Below are 17,987 nucleotides of genomic sequence, written 5' to 3' on the forward strand. Positions count from 1 at the left end.
GGTTAGTTCTTTTGCTAATCTGCCAAGTGACGCTGTGGTTGGTGGTTCTGTGGTGGTGGTGGTGGTTGGCGGCGGTGGGGGGGCGGGCTTCATTTTTCCCATGGGGAGGCAGCACTGGTGCTTCTTCCTCCCTTAAACTCTACAATCCTCTTACTGAGCAGATCCCAAGGCTACTATTACTCAATGGAGGGAGGCCTCCCTGACTCAGAGTCCTAGGTCAGACCCAGGGTGGGGGTGGGGAAGTATTGACAAATCCTTGGGTGCCTTTAAAACATTTATATTTTCAGGGAGAAATATAAGACCAGTCAGTACCTGTACCTACTCACAGGACAGGCTGCGCACAAGCGAAGAGTGAAGGGCAGTTGACTCCTGAGTCCGTTTTTTTTTTTTTTTTTTAAATAAAAACAATTTAAAGCAGAAGAAACAGGGCTGGTGACTCACGCCTGTAATCCCAGCACTTTGGGAGGCCGAGGCAGGCGGATCATGAGGTCAGGAGATTGAGACCATCCTGGCTAACATGGTGAAACCCTGTCTCTACTAAAAATACAAAAAATTAGCCAGGCGTGGTGGCGGGCACCTGTAGTCCCAGCTATTCGGGAGGCTGAGGCAGGAGAATGGCGTGAGCCCGGGAGGTGGAGCTTGCAGTGAGCCGAGATCGTGCCATTGAACTCCAGCCTGGGTGACAGAATGAAACTCTGTCTCAAAAAAAAAAAAGAAGAAGAAGAAATAAAATAAGAGTTTCAAAGAAGAAAATAAAGATTGAGGGGTAGGGTATTCTAGATAGGGGAAATATAGGATTCTAGGCCCAGGAGAGGAAGATGGAGAAAGAAACAAGGAGACAGGGAGGCAGGGAATGGAGAAGGCTGGGGAAGCATGTCATACCAGATGCATGCAGAAGACCTTCTACAACTCTTCTTCCATGGAGCCTACCCAGCTTCCATGTGAATCAAACAGTGCATAGCACCTATGTGTGCCAGGCATTATTCTAAGCTGCTTTCATGGAGTAACTCCCTTAGGTTTTAAAAGTGGACTATAAGGCAGGTACCCATTATCCTCATTTACAGATGAGAAAATTGGAGCGTGGAAGAGTGAGGTAACTTCCAAGACTCTAGGAGCCAGGAGCCAGTAAGCCATCAGAGCAGGAGCTCTTAACCACTCTACTGTACTGCCTCTCACTACCATTCCCGGACTCTAATGCTAAAAAGGTGTTCTATATCCTGACCGATTAGACTCTCCCTTCAACTAACTGCCATTCCTGGTCCTTTCGTGCCTGGTCCTGGTCACCAAGTCTTGGCCTGCACCTTTTCCTCCCCAAACCCATCTTCTCTAGGTGAAACCTCTGTCACTGCAGCATTTGTCATTTGACAGGTTCCCAAACCTTCCTCCTTAGTTCATCATGTCCTCTTGATGTGTGGCTCCTAACACTCCCAGGAAGTAAGATGAAGTTAAAGTGTTGAAATGACATGTCCCACTGCTTACAGTCCACTACGACTCCCAGGCAGACCAGTCGTCACTGCCTGAACATCAAGTCAGACCTTCCTGTGCTTACGGAAACAGAAGGGGGTCCCTTTACATCCACCTCTTCCAAACTTTATCCTGTTGCTCCTGACCTGGTATTAGAGCTCTTTGAGGGTTTTCTAAGCCCGATTCTGTTCTCCAAAGCGCAAACAATCCCTCGTCTCATATCATCTGTAAACCTGAAGAGCATGTCTTCTACCTCTTCTCCTAAGTCAATCAGGGGCTTTCCTCAAGCAGTCATCTGTCTATTAACCTTTGGATAAGGCAGTTCAATGCCCAAGGTGCGAAGATAGTGAGTGGGCTACAGTGGAGAGAGCACTAGTGCTGAATTATATGACAGGTATGCCCCCAGTCCTGTCTTTACTATGCTGTGTACCTCTGGGCAACCTGATACCCTCTCTGTGGCTCAGGCTTTCTACCTGTGACATGGGACTAATGACCATGGGCCTTCTTTAATGGCAGTGGCAATGCTGAGATGAGGGAGCAAATGTAAAAGACACTTGTATTATACACACCAAAATGTTACCCCTTAGGGGTCATTTCTATTTTTTTTTATTGCTTATCTGATTTTTTTTTTTTGGCAGGGGGCGGGGAGACAGGGTCTCTCTCTGTCACGCAGGTTGGAGTACAGTGGTGTGATCTCGGCTCACTGGAACCTCCGTCTCCTGGGTTCAAGGGATTCTCCCAACTCAGTCTCCCAGGTAGCTGAGACTACAGGTGCGCACCACCATGCCCAGATAATTTTTGTATTTTTAGTAGAGATGGGGTTTCACCATGTTGGCCAGGCTGGTCTCAATCTCCTGGCCTCAGGTGATCTGCCTGCCTTGGCCTCCCAAAGTGCTGAGATTACAGGCGTGAGTCACCATGCCCTGCTGCTTATCTGATTTTTCTACATTTTCTAAAATGAACATGTGCTGTGTCTAGTAAGCATTTTTTTTTTTAAAAAAAAGGTTTCACAAGCATGATATAAACAATTGTAGAGAATAAGATGAAGCAGAAAAAGCTGAAGACGCCTACCTCAAGATCCATGTCATGGAATTCTCTGCAGATGCCCAAGAGCAGCAGGTGACACAGACATGGTGCCATGGCAGGATGGCCATGACATACACTTGAAGAAAACAGTGAGTGGCCGAGCTGCGCATCTGTGACACACTCATTTTGTTTAAGACACTGATGCAGAGCTACACACACTTGCCCCACAACCTAAACTACTGGGAGGGGAAACCAGTCTAAGAATAGGAGGGAAGGGAGAATGAGGGGGACTGGTTGGGGGATAAATACATTTATTCATGTTTGTAGTTTAAATTGTTTTTAAAATGAGCATCAGCATCTTTTGTAATAAAGTGGAGTAGAAGACTCAGGAGTCTTGTAAATGGATCTCACTCAAGTAAAGGCAGCCCAGGAGCTGCAGGCACATACTGACACCAGTAAAGAAGCAAAGCTCTCTCCTGCTGCTCAATCTTACAGAAATGTTTAGTCTTGTTCTCAGTCCTCCTGTGCCTTTCCAAGTGCACGCCTAGCTGATTGCTTTCTAAGGTCCCACATAAGCACCCACTTAACAAGTATTTGAGAAGCATGAAGTCCCCAAGAGAGGAAAGGAAGAACCAGAGTGAAAGGACAGATAAAACAAGAGGTTTCAAATCTCAGGGAGCCCAGAAAGACTTCTTAAGCATCAAAGCACCCTAGAGATTCAGAAAATTGGCCCATGCTGTCACCTCCCAATTCTCACATAATTCTGACAGCAGCTTCTGGATTTTATATTATACCTGCATGACAGCCGGCTCTCAGTAAGAATATGGGTCAAAAACTGCAATCTCACTCCTCAGGACTCAGAGCCAGGAGAAGGGGTGTGCGCGATAAGATAGGGAAATGCCAGAACCGGAGTGACTTATTGATGACACTTGGGGAATTCATTCAGAGAGTGCAAGGTCTCACACGCCAGGTCATGTTGGGCTTCTAACCAGCCCGGATCTCAGCCCATCCAGCCGGAGACAGAAGGGACTCTCTTGAGTCAGGTAAAGCACTGCCTCTGTTCACTGAGCGAGCATTACAAGCAGTGATGACCAGGAGTCTGTCTATAAACCCTGTTTCCTTCCGGGGCTCTCCCTCCCAAGGTGCCTCGTCTCTCCGCTCCTGCTCACTTGGCTGCCAGAGCCCTCGGGGTCCCTCCAAGATGCAGGGTCGAAGGTGGCCATGAGCCAGGGGAATAAGAACTCCCCAGAGCTCCCTACAGGGCCCATACAGCACAGCCTATGCCTCACCAAGCCACTGGCCCTGGCCCCGAATTTGGCCCCCTTCCTGGTGGCCTGTGAGGATGAATAGTGTAAAGAGAGGCAACTGGAACCTGAGAGGGCTGATCCTCAGGGTCTCTCAGTTCTATAGCAACAGGACAACATGACCTTGACAAGCAGCACCATTTCCTGCTTCAGCCAGAGCCGGTTTTCCCCAAAACAACTGCTCTGGGGAAGGACACCAAGGTAACATGAGGAGCAGACGCTGGGTCTTTCTACTTACCAAGTGCTCTCAGGTGCTACTGGCCCTGGGGATGGCTGCTAACTGGAAGATGACAGGTTGGTGGGCTGTTGGTGGGTCACCAGAGCAGGTCACTAAGAGCCATTCTAGCGTGCTCCAGAGTCGCTGTTACAGCCCTCCTTTCTCGCTGCCTCCTCAAGAACCTCCACCCAAATCCTGGGGCGTCCCAAGCACGTAGGCGGTGTTTCCCCACCCACAATGACCTGCTTGGCAAGGCTTGGCACACCTTTCCCCCATTAATGCTTCCTGTCTCCCTCTCTCCCCCAAGGAACCCAGGCAGGCTGAGGCAATACCTTCCTTCATCCACCTGGGCTGCCCTTGGAATTCCTGGGCCAATCTGGGGATCCCAGGCATCAACCCTAACGTGGGCCGCTCTCAGGTACGTGCAGCCTGTACTTGCCGGTCTGGGCAGGCGGAGGCTGGAACGGTGCCAGCAGCTCACCTCTGTAACACAGCGTGGAAGCATTTATTTCAAGGGTGGCTGGGGAGCGTCCAACCAGCTTGCAGGACAGCCTGCCACATACGGGGGAGGAACCAGTTTGCTTTGGGCAAACTGCTTCACTTCTCTGAGCCACCCTTGAAATAAATACTTCAGTGCTGCGTTACAGAGGTGAGCTGCTGGTGCCGTTCCAGCCTCCGCCTGCCCAGACCGGGAAGTACACGCTGCATGTACCTGGCACTGGCCCATGTTAGGGTTGGTGCCTGGGATCCCCAAATTGGCCCAGGAATTCTAAGGGCAGTCCAGATGGATGAAGCAAGGCACCTCTCTCTTCCCTCTCACTTGTCAGGGCCTACAAGGCTTGGTGCTCTTCTGCTTGGTTCTGAGCACTACTTCCGAGTGCTCAGTGACACAATAACAACAACCAGCCACCTAACAAAGGAGGCAGCTTGGCACAAGGACAAGGGCAGGGCTTTGTCCCAAAACAAAAATGGGTTTGAATCCTAGCTCTGTCACTCACTAGCTGAGTAGCTTTGGGCAAACTGCTTCACTTCTCTGAGTGTCTATTTCCTTATATGTACAATCTTACATAGCTCAGAGATGACTTGGCTATGGTCACAGGGAGAGATGGCTGGAGAGCTTGGTCCCAGGTCCTGGCATACCGGCCTCCAGAGCTTGTCTGACTATACTAGGATGTTTCTTAACTGCAGCTACATATGACAGAGAAAACGGTGGTCTCTTTTCCTAAATGGCTGTCAGCAATTCCCAAAGTCAGGGAAAAGTCCTTTTGAAGTCCACTGCCTTAAGACAAAAGGAGACTTCACAGATGCCAACTTAACTAGGTGAATCAAGTTAGCATCACCTTTACTAGGGCCAGCTGGCACCACTGTGCCTCCTGATGTAAGCAACAGGAAGCACACATCACCTATGTGGGTTCCCACCAACAACGTAAACCCGAATCTAATCACAAAGAAACGATCCAACAAACATGGAATGTGGACAATCTATGACACAACATGAAGCAAATATACGAAACTGTTAGCAACTGGCAAATCTTGGTGAAGGAAATACAGAAGTTCATTGTATTGTTCTTTTAACTTTTCTCTAGTTTTAACCTTTAAGAGTAACTTTTAAATATTAAATATGTGTAGTATTACTCTTAAATCATTAAGTGATTTTTATTTGGCATTCATTTTGTGTTAACGCTCTCTTCTGCATTTTCTATTATCAGATGCCTATATCAGGTAGAGATCATTTTTACATGCTAATGAAATATATAAATCTTACATCATAATATATTTGTCCATAATAACAATAAACGATGCATTTATTTTATTATTTTAATTTTTGAGATGGGGTCTCGCTCTGTCACCCAGACTGTCACCACCCGGAGTGGTGCTATCATAGCTCACTGCAGCCTCAAACTCCTGGGCTCCAGTGATCCTCCTGCCTCAGCCTCCTGAGTAACTGGGACTACAGGCACATGCCACCACGCTGGCTGATTTTTTTGATTTTTAGCAGAGACAAAATCTTTCTCTGTTATCAGGCTGGTCTCAAACTCCTGAGCTCAAGCCATCCTCCTGCCTTGGCCTCCCAAAGTGCTGGGAATACAGGTGTAAGCCACTGTGCCCAACCAAATCACCAAACTATGGATTTAATGTTATATCTTTTTTCTCTCTCTCTCTCTTTTTTTTTTTTTACAGAAACAACTGAAATTTTATCACAGAAAAAATAATTCCATTTATTATTATGACCACTCCTTATTTAAAAACCCATAAAGTGTTAGGAAAGATATAGAATAACATGTTTTTGGGAATTCCAGGGAATTTCTATTACTTGTTCCTCAATCCAACAAGTTAATAACTGTTGGGAATTTGGAAGCACCAGCATCTTGATGGCCAGCCTTTGTTATGACCCCTGCTCCCACATGGCAATCTTCCACGTAGTAGCTCCAGCCAGAGAGACCCACTCAAATAAAATATCGTTTATGGGACTGTTTCAAGCACCACGTACAAAAGCACTGACCTAGACCCCTATGGGGAGAGATGACAAAAGGAGTAAAACACAGCCTGCCCTTGAAGAGGTAGGTATACAAACTGTGTGATGGAGGCCACGTAAGAGGTGGCCACTGTGGAGGAAGAAATATTCCAACTTGGGAGCAGCAGGGATGATTCTGGAGTAGGTATAATGGCTCTTCTTCTAGCTGGGCCAGAAAACTAGAAAAGGCACTCCCAGGGAAGGCCAAGGTGAGTCAGGCAAGGCAGCCGAGAACACAGGGCACATCTGGGAATGGCGAGCTGTCCACTTCAGCTGCGGCACCCCACTCTCTGAAAGACAGATAAAGGGCCAGGACCTGGCTAGCCTGAATTCCTAGTTGCTAAGGTGTGTAGACTTAATTCTGAGGCCCGGGGTTCCGCCCTTTGGTTCCAATGACTATAAGGTTGGAGAGGGGCAAAGAAAGTCACCAGAGGCCTTCAGAAATGACACAGTGATAGAGGGGGAGGGTCTGAAATCTCATCTCTCATCCTCTCAAAGCGATACACTTCCTGTATTTTCCCAGGCATAGCTCTTTGCACATCTTCTATTGTATTTTAATTCTTTATTTTGGGGAATGTGCTATTTATTTGCCTGCTTGATTTATAATTGGGATATAACATACTCATGGTTAGAGTATGCAATCTGCATTAATCTTAAGTATAATAAGTCCCATAAATTCCTACATTTATATACCACCATAAAACCATCACCCAGGCCGGGCACAGTGGCTCATGCCTATAATCCCAACACTTTGGAAGGCCGAGGCAGGCGGATCACCTGGGGTCAGGAGTTCAAGACCAGCCTGGCCAACATGGTGAAACCCCGTTTCTACTAAAAATACAAAAATTAGCCGGGCAGGGTGGCAGGCACCTGTAGTGCCAGTCACTCGAGAGGCTCGCCAGTCACCTGTAGTGCCAGTCACTCGAGAGGAGAATTGCTTGAAGCCAGGAGGTGGAAGTTGCAGTGAGCTAAGATCGCGCTATTGTACTCTAGCCTGGGGTACAAGAGCAAGGCTCCGTCTCAAGAAAAAAAACAAAACAAACAAAAAACAAACCAAAAAAAACCCATCACCCAGGTCAAGACAGTAAACATTTCCAGCACCCCAGAAGGTTCTTTGTGCCTCTGACCAGCTAATCCCCACAATAAGAAGTAACTACTCTGCTTTTTTTGAGAAAAGGTCTTGTTCTGTTGTCCAGGCCAAGCTGGAATGCAGTGGTGGCCTGATCAGGGCTCACTGCAGCCTCAGCCTCCTGGGCTCAAGCTATCCTCCCACCTTGGCCTCCCAAAGTACTAGGATTATAGGCGTGAGTCACTGTGCCCAGCTGTAACCACTATGCTGACCTCTATCACCATCAGTTAGTTTTGCCTGCTGTTGTGCATCCAGTTTCTCCTGGCTGGAGTCAGAGCCCACAGAGGGCAGGCACTGAGAGGTTCCTGCTGCCTTGTGGCCCTCTATAGTGCTGGGCACGCAGCAGGCATTTAGATGTCTGCTAAGTCAATGATTAGACCAGGGTGGTGGAAGTGTGTTCATGGACACCGACCCTCTGCCACGTGTTTCCACCTTCTGCCCATACTGCTCTCCTGCCTGAAATGCCCTCCTCCCCTTTTCCTTTGTCTCATTCCTACCTTCCCCTCTTTTTTTTAGACAGAGTCTCACTCTGTCACCTAGGCTGGAGTGCAGTGCCATGATCTCAGCTCACTGCAACCTCCACACCCGAGGTTCAAGTGATCGTCCCACCTCAGCCTCCTAAGTAGTTGGGATTACAAGTGTGCACCACCATGTCTGGCTAATTTTTGTAATTTTAATAGACACGGGGTTTCGCTATGCTGCCCAGGCTGGTCTCAAACTCCTGACCTCAAGTGATCTGCCCACCTCAGCCTCCCAAAGTGCTGGGTACAGGTGTGATCCACTGCACCCAGCCTCTCCTCCTTTTTTTTTTTTTTTGAGATGGAGTCTCGCTCTGTTGCCCAGGCTGGAGTGCAGTGGTGCGATCTCGGCTCACTGCAAGCTCCGCCTCCCGGGTTCACGCCATTCTCCTGCCTCAGCCTCCCGAGTAGCTGGGACTACAGGCACCCGTCACAACACCCGGCTAATTTTTTGTATTTTTAGTAGAGATAGGGTTTCACCATGTTAGCCAGGATGGTCTCGATCTCCTGACCTCGTGATCCACCCGCCTCAGCCTCCCAAAGTGCTGGGACTACAGGCATGAGCCACCGCGCCGGCCCTCCCCTCTTTTTAAAAAAACGGTTTGGCTCAAGCTCCATCCCCTTCCCGGAAGCTCTCCTCTTCCTGCCCCCGCGGCACGTGCTGCCCACCACGCTCCTCTGCAGATGCTGCCTCGCACATTCTCTCTGAGCGGGTATGTGTGCACATCTACAGCCTGCTCCCCATCCTGTCTCAGTCTCTCAAAGGAAAGATCCTGTTTTAGTCTGCATTAAACAAGCCCCAACTCCTCTCACCTCCTCCTTGTTTGCAGAGTATCCTAAGCTGCAAAAAATTTCTTCTGGTCTGTCTTCCTCACAGGGCTAGAAGGATCATACTGGAAAACATCTGTGAAGAGATTTTATAAGCCACAGTCCACTTAACACACATCATATGTATAATAAAAAAGTTTTTTTTTTTTTTAAAAAGAATGGCCGGACGTGGTGGCTCACGTCTGTAATCTCAGCACTTTGGGAGGCATAGGTGGGCAGATAATTTGAGGTCAGGGGTTTGAAACCAGCCTGGCCAACATGGTGAATCCCCATCTCTACCTAAAACACAAAAATGAGCCAGGCATGGTGGTGGGCGCCTGTAACCCCAGCTACTTGGGAGTCTGAGGCAGGAGAATTGCTTGAGCCTGAGAAGTGGAGGTTGCAGTGAGCAGAGATCGTGCCACGTTCCACTCCAGCCTAGGAGACAGAGCGAGACTCCATCTCCAACAAAAGGAATGCAGTGTATCTGTATATGCTGATGTGGAAAGATTCCCAAGGTACACTCAATAAAAAAAAAACTAGGTGTCAGAGCAAGTTAGTGTGCTCCCCACTGCCATGGTTAAGAGCAGGAAGAGGATAAAAACACGCACATGAGAGTGCACATGGAAAAACTGTGGAAAGAAGGATAGCCAGGAAACCAATCACCTTCACCTTCACCCCTGGGGCTGGGGTGGGAGATCCTGAATCCAGTCAGTCCCTTTCTGTCATACAACATTCTGATCTATGTGTTATTTTGTATTAATACACATTTTAACATAAAAATAAACTAAAATGAGGGGCTGAATTTATACCACCACCAGAGTGCTCCCCAGCTTCCTAGAGTTCATCCTGAGGGTAAACCATGGGCAGCCTGCTGAAATCTGGGCTCTGGCCCCAGAAGCCACACAGATGCTGCAACACGCCTGGGGTCAGAAATTCAGCACTAGTTAAAGCAGAGAGAAGAAAAGAGCCTGGATGCAACTCTACCTTTTGCTTGGCAGTCAAAACCTGGGAGCTCAGAGCCTAGGGCCAGAGAGGAATAAGGGGCCCAGGACCCTCTGTGGGTCAACACTGCCCACCCCGTTGTGTGACCCAAACTGATCCAGGACTGGACCAATTTCCAGTTTATAAATTTGTCAGGCGGGAAAAGCAGGCTTCCCCACCTCCTGACAAATGTATAAGCCAAGATTGGGAGATGCAATCTAAAGGAAAGGGCAGAAGCAACAAAGACCTCCAGGGTGCTGCCAGTTTTCACCGCACTAAGGGCCCCACACAGCACAAGACAGGGCCTCCTGGACCCAGAAACCATCCTGTGCTGGAGATGGTAGGAGAAAGACTGCAGCAACCTTTCTGCAAGGCCAGGTCTGTCTCTGCCTCTCACATCTATCGAGCAGCCCATTCTGAAGCCTTGCTCTTCACCTTGAGGAATTCATCTTCAGGGTTATCAACAAACTCCCATTGCCAGGCCAACAGTGAGGTAGATTCTATTATCATTTTCCTGTTTTATGTCTGGGTGGAGTCTTGGCAGGAGTCTTGACCTTGAAGTTGGTCTCCTTGAAGTTATTCCGTCATCTCCAATATTCCCCAAGATCCAAAGAGCCAAGTACCAAATGAACCAAGTATTTGTTTGTTTGTTTTTAAGATGGGGTCTTGCTCTGTCACCCAGGTTGGAATGCAGTGGCATGACTACAGCTCACTGTAGCCTCAACCTCCTGGGCTCATGCAATCCTTCCACCTCAGCCTCCCAAGTAGCTGGGACTACAGGTGTGTACCACCACAACTGGCTCACTTAAAAAAACAAATTTGTAGAGATGGGGGTCTCACTACATTGCCTGGGCTGGTCTCAAGCAATCCTCCTGCCTCAGCCTCCCAAAGGTTTGGGATTACAGGTGTGAGCCACCATGTCTGGCAACCAAGTATTGTTCATCTAAGTTCTCAGTATCTCCCTAATTCAGTATCATCATTTCTCTCACGCTCTCTCTATTTTCTTTTTCTAAAAAAAAAAAAAAAAAAAAAAAAAGGAGTTGGGATTCTCACTATGTTGACCAGGCTAGTCTCAAGCTCCTGGCCTCAAGTGATCCTTCCATTTTGGCCTCCCAAAGTGTTAGGATTACAGGCGTGAGCCACCGAGCCTGGTCAACTCTCATCTTTCTCATCTGAATTACTACAACAGTCTCTAAGACGGTCCCTTGCTTCACTCTTTGCCTCCTTCCCTGTCTGCAGCAAGACTGATCTTTCTAGATCACAAACCTGATCATATGTAATTCCCTGTTTAGAAATCTTTAAAACTCCCTGCTACTGTCAGAAAAAATCCCAACTTCTGATGGTACAAGGCCCATCTTGATCCAGGCTTGCTTCCCTTTCTAGCTTGCTCTCCCACCACTCCCCCAGGTCAAATGCACCTTGCTCTCAACACATGGCCCCAGGTCTTGGACATTCCCTTCCAGCTGGCCTCCTTCCTCACCTAGCTAGGTCTGTTCTGCCCTTGAGGAAGACCCTCCTTTAGGAAGCAAGTCTTTCTTGCCCAGCATGGGTCAGGTGGGTTGGCTAGGCTCTGCCTCCGCTTCTGAGCTGTATGATGGGGCCAACCCCTACTGCCTGACAGGCTGGTGAGACAGCATGATGCAAAGAATGCGAAGGGCCTTGAAAATGACTAAGAACTACAAATACAAAGCATTAGAACCACTACCAGAGGAACACTGCTTTTTCCTCCCATTTTGAAACAGCTCTCTTGGAGGTCCTGGATGACCTCCTCTTGCCCCACTGCCTCCCCCGCCGCCCATCTAACAGGCCCTTGGCTGCTGCCCTGGTCCTGTTCCATCTCACTGCTGCAATGGTTCTGTCAACCACTTCCTCCTGAGGACAGGAGGGTAACTTGCCCAGGGTCACAGTCAAACCTCATAAGGATTGCCTTCCCCTCTGGGGGCTTTGCACTCTGCTTGCTCTTCCTTCACCCACCCTTGAAATGATGATCCTCCTTCCCTACCCCCACTGCCCTCCCCACCCCATTCTGTTCTTGGCTGGCTTCCCTGCTCAATCCATTCACTGCACAATCCAGCCACTGGCAATTTCACACACCGTGACTGCATCCCACACCACTGTCCAGGGTCTCTCTCCTGCTGACTGTGTAAACACCACACAGAGGCCTCGCAGGGGCCTCATAATGTAGTCAAAACACAATCAATTATCTTCATGCCAGGCCACAGGTGTCCCTGGCAGGCAGCAAGTTCTCCATTTGTTTGCTGAGCTGATCACCATATGCTTCTTTCCCCTCCTGCCACCCCAACCGCTACACCTCTAGTGCTTCCCACCCAAGTCAACGGGACACCATCCCTCGGGCACACAGGCTAAACTCCAGCACCAGTGGGTCCTCTCTCACCACTCACTTATCCATTCTCCCCTTTCCTTGACTGGTCGGGTTCAAGCCCTGCCCACTCCTCACCTAGATCTGCCTCTCCACTCCTGTCAGTGACATTTCTAAGCCCAGCCATGATCTGTCACACCCTTGCCCACAAAATCCAACTCCTTCATGTGGGATCCAAGGCTTTCCACACTCTGGCCCCAACATATGGGTGCAATCACTACCCAGTGGGCTAGTGGGCTAGCACTACCAGTAGCACTAATAATAATAATAATAGTAATAATAATAATAACACATACTGAATGCTTCCCATGTGTCTCTTCATCTCTATCACAGCCCTGTTGGGGAGGATCCATAGGATCAAAATTTGACAGATGAGGAAACTGAGGACAGGAGGGTAACCTGCCCAGGGTACGACCTCATAAGAACTGCACTGTGCCAGAACAAATAATCTTTTAATCCTTCAGCCTTCTCTGACACTTTCAAACTCCTTAGGGGCTGGGATATGCCTGTTTAGAAAATCTCTGCAGCAGGCTTCCCATTGCCTCTCTAACTTCCCAAAGGAAACAGCAATAGATGTTCTTGCGATCAGAATGAAAGATAATGTGGGTCTCCCAAGTTATTCCTAGAATTTTTGAGTTCCAAGAAGGAATATCAATGTCTAATTGTCAATAAATTTTTTAGTAAGTAGAAGTATTTTTACACATAATTAACATGATAGCATACCAAGACCTCTGGTTAAATTAATGTGAGTGAAACAATTATACCCATTTCACAGGACCTGGAGAATTTTACTGCTCTAAAATTTCATTTTATGGCAAGCACAGTACAGGTGATGCCAGGTGCCTGGTTAGAACATGCCTCCTGACAACGACCCCGTTCCTGGAGTAAAGTCTCCTGGCAGTGCCATGGCATGTCCAGGAATGAATGTTCTCCTGCCACTGGCCTCTAATTGCCTAATGGGCCTGGGACTTGGCTCTTCAAACACATGGCTCCCATCCCAGAGCTTCCCACTAAGCCAACTATTTCTGTTTCCTAAGGTTCCAGAGGCTACTGCTGACGTCAGAATGGAGGGGCAAAAACAAACCCAACAACAACAATGGTGACAATGACAAAAAGGAGAGAGCAGAAGAGGGGACATAGAGGAAACAAAATACAGGCAAGAATGTCTGCATGATGAACTCGAGAATGCGCCCCTGGAGGGTATGTGAGATACCCACTTTGTGCCTTTCTCCATTCTCCCCCTCCTCCTCACCCATCCTCTGTACTGTATTGTTTACTTCTCTATGTCTTCCCTCTGGAATGGGGCACCTTGACTGTTCTTCATAACTAGTAGACTGTAGGTGCTAAATTAATGCTGAATGAATGGCCGCAGACCTTGCTAACTGTTTACACAATATCTATTCTCCCCTTCTTTCTTAGTGACAGAATCCCAATTCTGCTTCAAGTAGCAATGTGCCCAGCTAAACGATGTCTCAGCCTCCCTTACATCTAATGGAGGCCAATGAGGAGAAGCTGAAGCTATTTGGTGGGACTTGCAGGAAAGCTCCTTAAGATGGAGCATGTGTTCTTCCTGCCTTTCCTCTCTTCTTCCTGCTTTCTCCCTAGAACCTGACATGATGGCTGGGGCTCCCGCAGCCATCTCAGACCATGATACAACCTTGGGGTTGGAAGCCCTGCACTAAGGATGGCGGAGCAGAGAGACCAGCCCTAGACTATCCCCTCTAGATTTCTTATCACAATAGAAAAAATTTCTACTGGTTTAAGCCACTGCTATTTCTGTTCTAGCTGCCAAACAGAATTCCTAACTGATTCATGAGTAAACCAATTAAATTTAGTTTTCTTTTTTTTTTGAGACGGAGTCTCGTTCTGTCGCCCAGGCTGGAGTGCAGTGGTGCGATTTCGGCTCACTGCAAGCTCCGCCTCCCGGGTTCACGCCAATCTCCTGCCTCAGCCTCCCCAGTAGCTGGGACTACAGGAGCCCGCCACCATGCCTGGCTAATTTTTTGTATTTTTAGTAGAGACAGGGTTTCACCAAGTTAGCCAGGATGGTCTCGATCTCCTGACCTTGTGATCCACCCACCTCGGCCTCCCAAAGTGCTGGGATTACAGGCGTGAGCCACTGCGCCTGGCCCAAATTTAGTTTTCTTAAATTACTCATCGCTGACCTACAGTTTACAAGGCCAATCACCACCTCTAGCCTCTGGTCTTTGTAACGTAATGATAATTTGTCATTAAGTTACAAAGAATTATTGTTCACTGGAGGTCAGGACAGAGGCACTAGAAGGAAGAGGTAGTTCAAGGAGGAGAAGGAGACACTGAACAGAAGACGAGGGATAGAGGCAGGAGGAGAGCAGGAAAATGAGGCGCAGGGAAGAGAGATGACAGGAGAATGCGGGGAGGAACAGATGCAAAAGGCTGGAGCAAAGGAAAGGGGAGCCTGACAGGCAAGGCAGAGACCCTGGCGAGATGGAGTGGTGGAGAGAGGAGAAAGAGAAGTATGCCGCAGCAGCAATTGCTGCTACGATTTAGAGAACAGGTGCTGCAGGCTGGACATCAGGCTGGGCATCAGCACCAAGCACTTTGTATGTATATGTGCTCCCTGATCCTCTCACTCCTGCACTAAGCGTTACCACGCCTGTTTTACAAATGAGGTACCTGGTTTGGTGCAGTGGCTCACTCCTGTAATCCCAGCACTTTGGGAGGCCAGGGCACGAGGATTATTTGAGCCCGGGAGTTCAAGACCAACCTGGGCAACATAACAAGACCCCTAATCTCTACGAAAAAATTAAAAAATTAGCTGGGTGTGGTGCATGTGCCTGTAGTTCCAGCTACTCGGGAGGCTGAGTAGGGAGGACTGCTTGAGCCCGAAAAGTCGAGGCTGCAGTGAGCCGAAGTCATGCTACTGCACTCCAGCCTGGGCGACAAAGTAAGACCTTGTCTCAAAACAAAACAAAACAAAACAAAAAACAAAAACAAAAAGAAACAAAAATGAGGTTAATTGGCTCTGAGATATGAATTAACTCTCCCTCAGTCACAGAAAGTGGTAGAGGCAGGCTTTGTTGAAGTCTCCTTACAAGGGAGGTGAGACATCATTCTTCTGTCTTTTTCTATCTCACTGTGAGATGTGGAACCACGGCAACCATTTGGACCATGAGGACAGCAGCCACACCCTAAGAATGGCAGGGCAGGGAACTGTAAGGAGCCTGGGTTGCTCACGACCTAATGGAGCTTCTGCAACTGTCTGAGACTACAGACTACCTAACTCAGTCAGAATCCCCATCCATGAATCCATCAATCCATCCATAAATGCTTCAGATAATAATTTGCTACATTTTCCTCTAATCTTCAGTAATAGATTCCAAGTCACACTCCCAGATATTCTGATTCAGCAATCACTTTGAGATACACTCTCCTAGAAAAATGGAAAATCAGGCCGGGCGCGGTGGCTCAAGCCTGTAATCCCAGCACTTTGGGAGGCCGAGACGGGCGGATCACGAGGTCAGGAGATCGAGACCCTCCTGGCTAACACGGTGAAACCCCGTCTCTACTAAAAATAGAAAAAATTAGCCGGGCGAGGTGGCGGGCGCCTGTGGTCCCAGCCACTCGGGAGGCTGAGGCAGGAGAATGGCGTGAACCCAGGAGGCGGAGGTTGCGGTGAGCTGAGATCCGGCCACTGCACTCCAGCCTGGGCGACAGAGCAAGACTCCGTCTCAAAAAAAAAAAAGAAAAATGGAAAATCAGATTCACTGAACAGGTAAGGAAACTATCTGAGAGTCCACAAGACAAACCTTGATACCTCAAAAGCAGCAACTGCTAATGACGTGCCCCTAGAAGACCTTGGAGATCAGCAGATGACACTGTAAAGTTACTCTACCATTATTTGGAGAAATGGAAGAAGGGAAAAGTTCATAAAGACCAAGAGAGCACATTTGGGACTATTTCCTCAAAAACAGATAAAAGGTAGTCCTCGTTAATTCAGACCAGTCTCTAACAGTGCCAGCAAGTCATCTGAGAAAAAACAAACCAGTAGTCCAAGCCTCAGAAAGAGAACAGCTCCTTTTGGACAAAAGCACCAAGTGTCAAAGCGACACACTTGCACCCAGTAGCATCGGACAGCATGACTGTTGGGCACCATTGGTTGCAGCTTGCTGTGTGCTAGGAATTCTCTCCAACTAGACTGCAAGCTCTCCTCTCTGAGAAGAGGGACTTGTGGCATTACTATTTCAGTATCTTCAGCAATAGCACCTAGCACAGTACTGAACACACAGTTGCTTAATATATGACCACAGACTGAGAGCTGTCAAGAAAGAACTAATGGGATTCATGTGGGCTGGGCAAAGATGCCTACTGGAAGCCAGGCGTGGTGGCTCATGCGTGTAATCCCAGCACTTTGGGAGGCTGAGGTGGGTGGATCACAAGGTCAGGAGTTCGAGACTAGCCTGGCCAACATGGTGAAACCCCATCTCTACTAAAAATACAAAAATTAGCCAAGAGTGGCGGCGGGTGCCTGTAATCCCAGCTACTCGAGAGGCTGAGGCAGAAGAATCACTTGAACCCAGGAGGCGTAGGTTGCAGTGAACAGAGATGGTACCATTGCACTCCAGCCTGGGTGACAAGAGCGAAACTCCATCTCAAAAAAGAAAAAAAAAAAAAAAAAACAGAAAAGATGTCTACTCCAAGCCCTAACCCTGTGCCCATCTCTGAGTTCAAGCTGGTTCCTGAAATTCCAGCCAAGGGAATTGAGAGTTGGTGCTGTCATTGTTCATCACTCTCATGAGATTGTTATCTGATGGGTAATCTGGGGATCTTTAAAGGTTCAAATGCCTTCTCTTCTGAGGATATTCCTATGATAGAGTCCCAAGAGTCCAGAGAATTCAGGCAAAGCTGAAGAGGATGACACAGGCCATTAAGCTCTGTCCCAGACCTATCTCATCTGCCCTTTTTAGTTGTTAAGTCTCAGTGGGGTAGAAATCTTAACGAGGTCAGAAGTGACAAGTGACACAGCTCTAAATGCCAGGTACTGAGTTTTCACATCCTGGTCTCTTCGGAGGCCCCAGGCATACAGAGTCATCTACTACTAAAGCAACTGTGCCTTTCAGAAGGGCAGTCTTATTCTAAAATTAAAGATTCTCAGGGCCCACTAGGATTATAATTAGTTTGTATTCCTCCACCTGGCACTCAGAGACGCTGAGTTTGGGAAGGGAATGTGGGGCATGCATTCTTAAGGCTGGAAACCACTTTAATTTGCAAAATTTAGTGGCTTTTTCTGGCCACTGGCTTGTTTTAAGTCTCTGGCATCCTCAGCTAGACTAAGAATTGTCACCTTGTATCCCAGCCATACTGATTCACATTTCCATCAACTTGGCATAAAACGTGCCAAAGAAACAAGCTTTCCTGATGTCACTCCCTGCATCTGCATCCCATACCACTCCCAGCACTTGCCTCTACTCAGCCAAAGAAATTCAATGCAATTCAACTACCAATGCTGAATGCCCACCAAATGACAGATAGAATGAGAGGAGTTTCAAGTACCAAGAAAAACAAGGCCCTGCTCTCAAGGGGGTCAGAGTCGGCTGAAAAAAAGGATATACGTGGCCAGGTGCAGTAGCTCACACTTGTAATCCCAGCACTTTGGGAGGTTGA

General features: G+C 48.1%; 1 protein-coding gene across 7 annotated transcripts in view; it reads right to left on the reverse strand.

Moving 5' to 3' along the window:
- The window catches only part of PPARD (peroxisome proliferator activated receptor delta), an 86,953-nt gene that overhangs the window by 30,165 nt on the left and 38,801 nt on the right, over positions 1 to 17,987 (reverse strand). For 2 of the 7 annotated variants that reach the window (XM_023212609.2, XM_023212607.2), the window contains one exon: positions 8,987 to 9,077. The exons of the other annotated variants lie outside the window; for them this stretch is intronic. The gene's annotated coding sequence lies outside the window, so the exon portion shown is untranslated. The remainder of the gene's footprint in view (positions 1 to 8,986; positions 9,078 to 17,987) is intronic. 7 annotated transcript variants of the gene reach the window in all.

The sequence above is a fragment of the Piliocolobus tephrosceles genome, chromosome 5, assembly GCF_002776525.5.
Source record: "Piliocolobus tephrosceles isolate RC106 chromosome 5, ASM277652v3, whole genome shotgun sequence".
In the NCBI taxonomy this organism is placed as follows: domain Eukaryota; kingdom Metazoa; phylum Chordata; class Mammalia; order Primates; family Cercopithecidae; genus Piliocolobus; species Piliocolobus tephrosceles.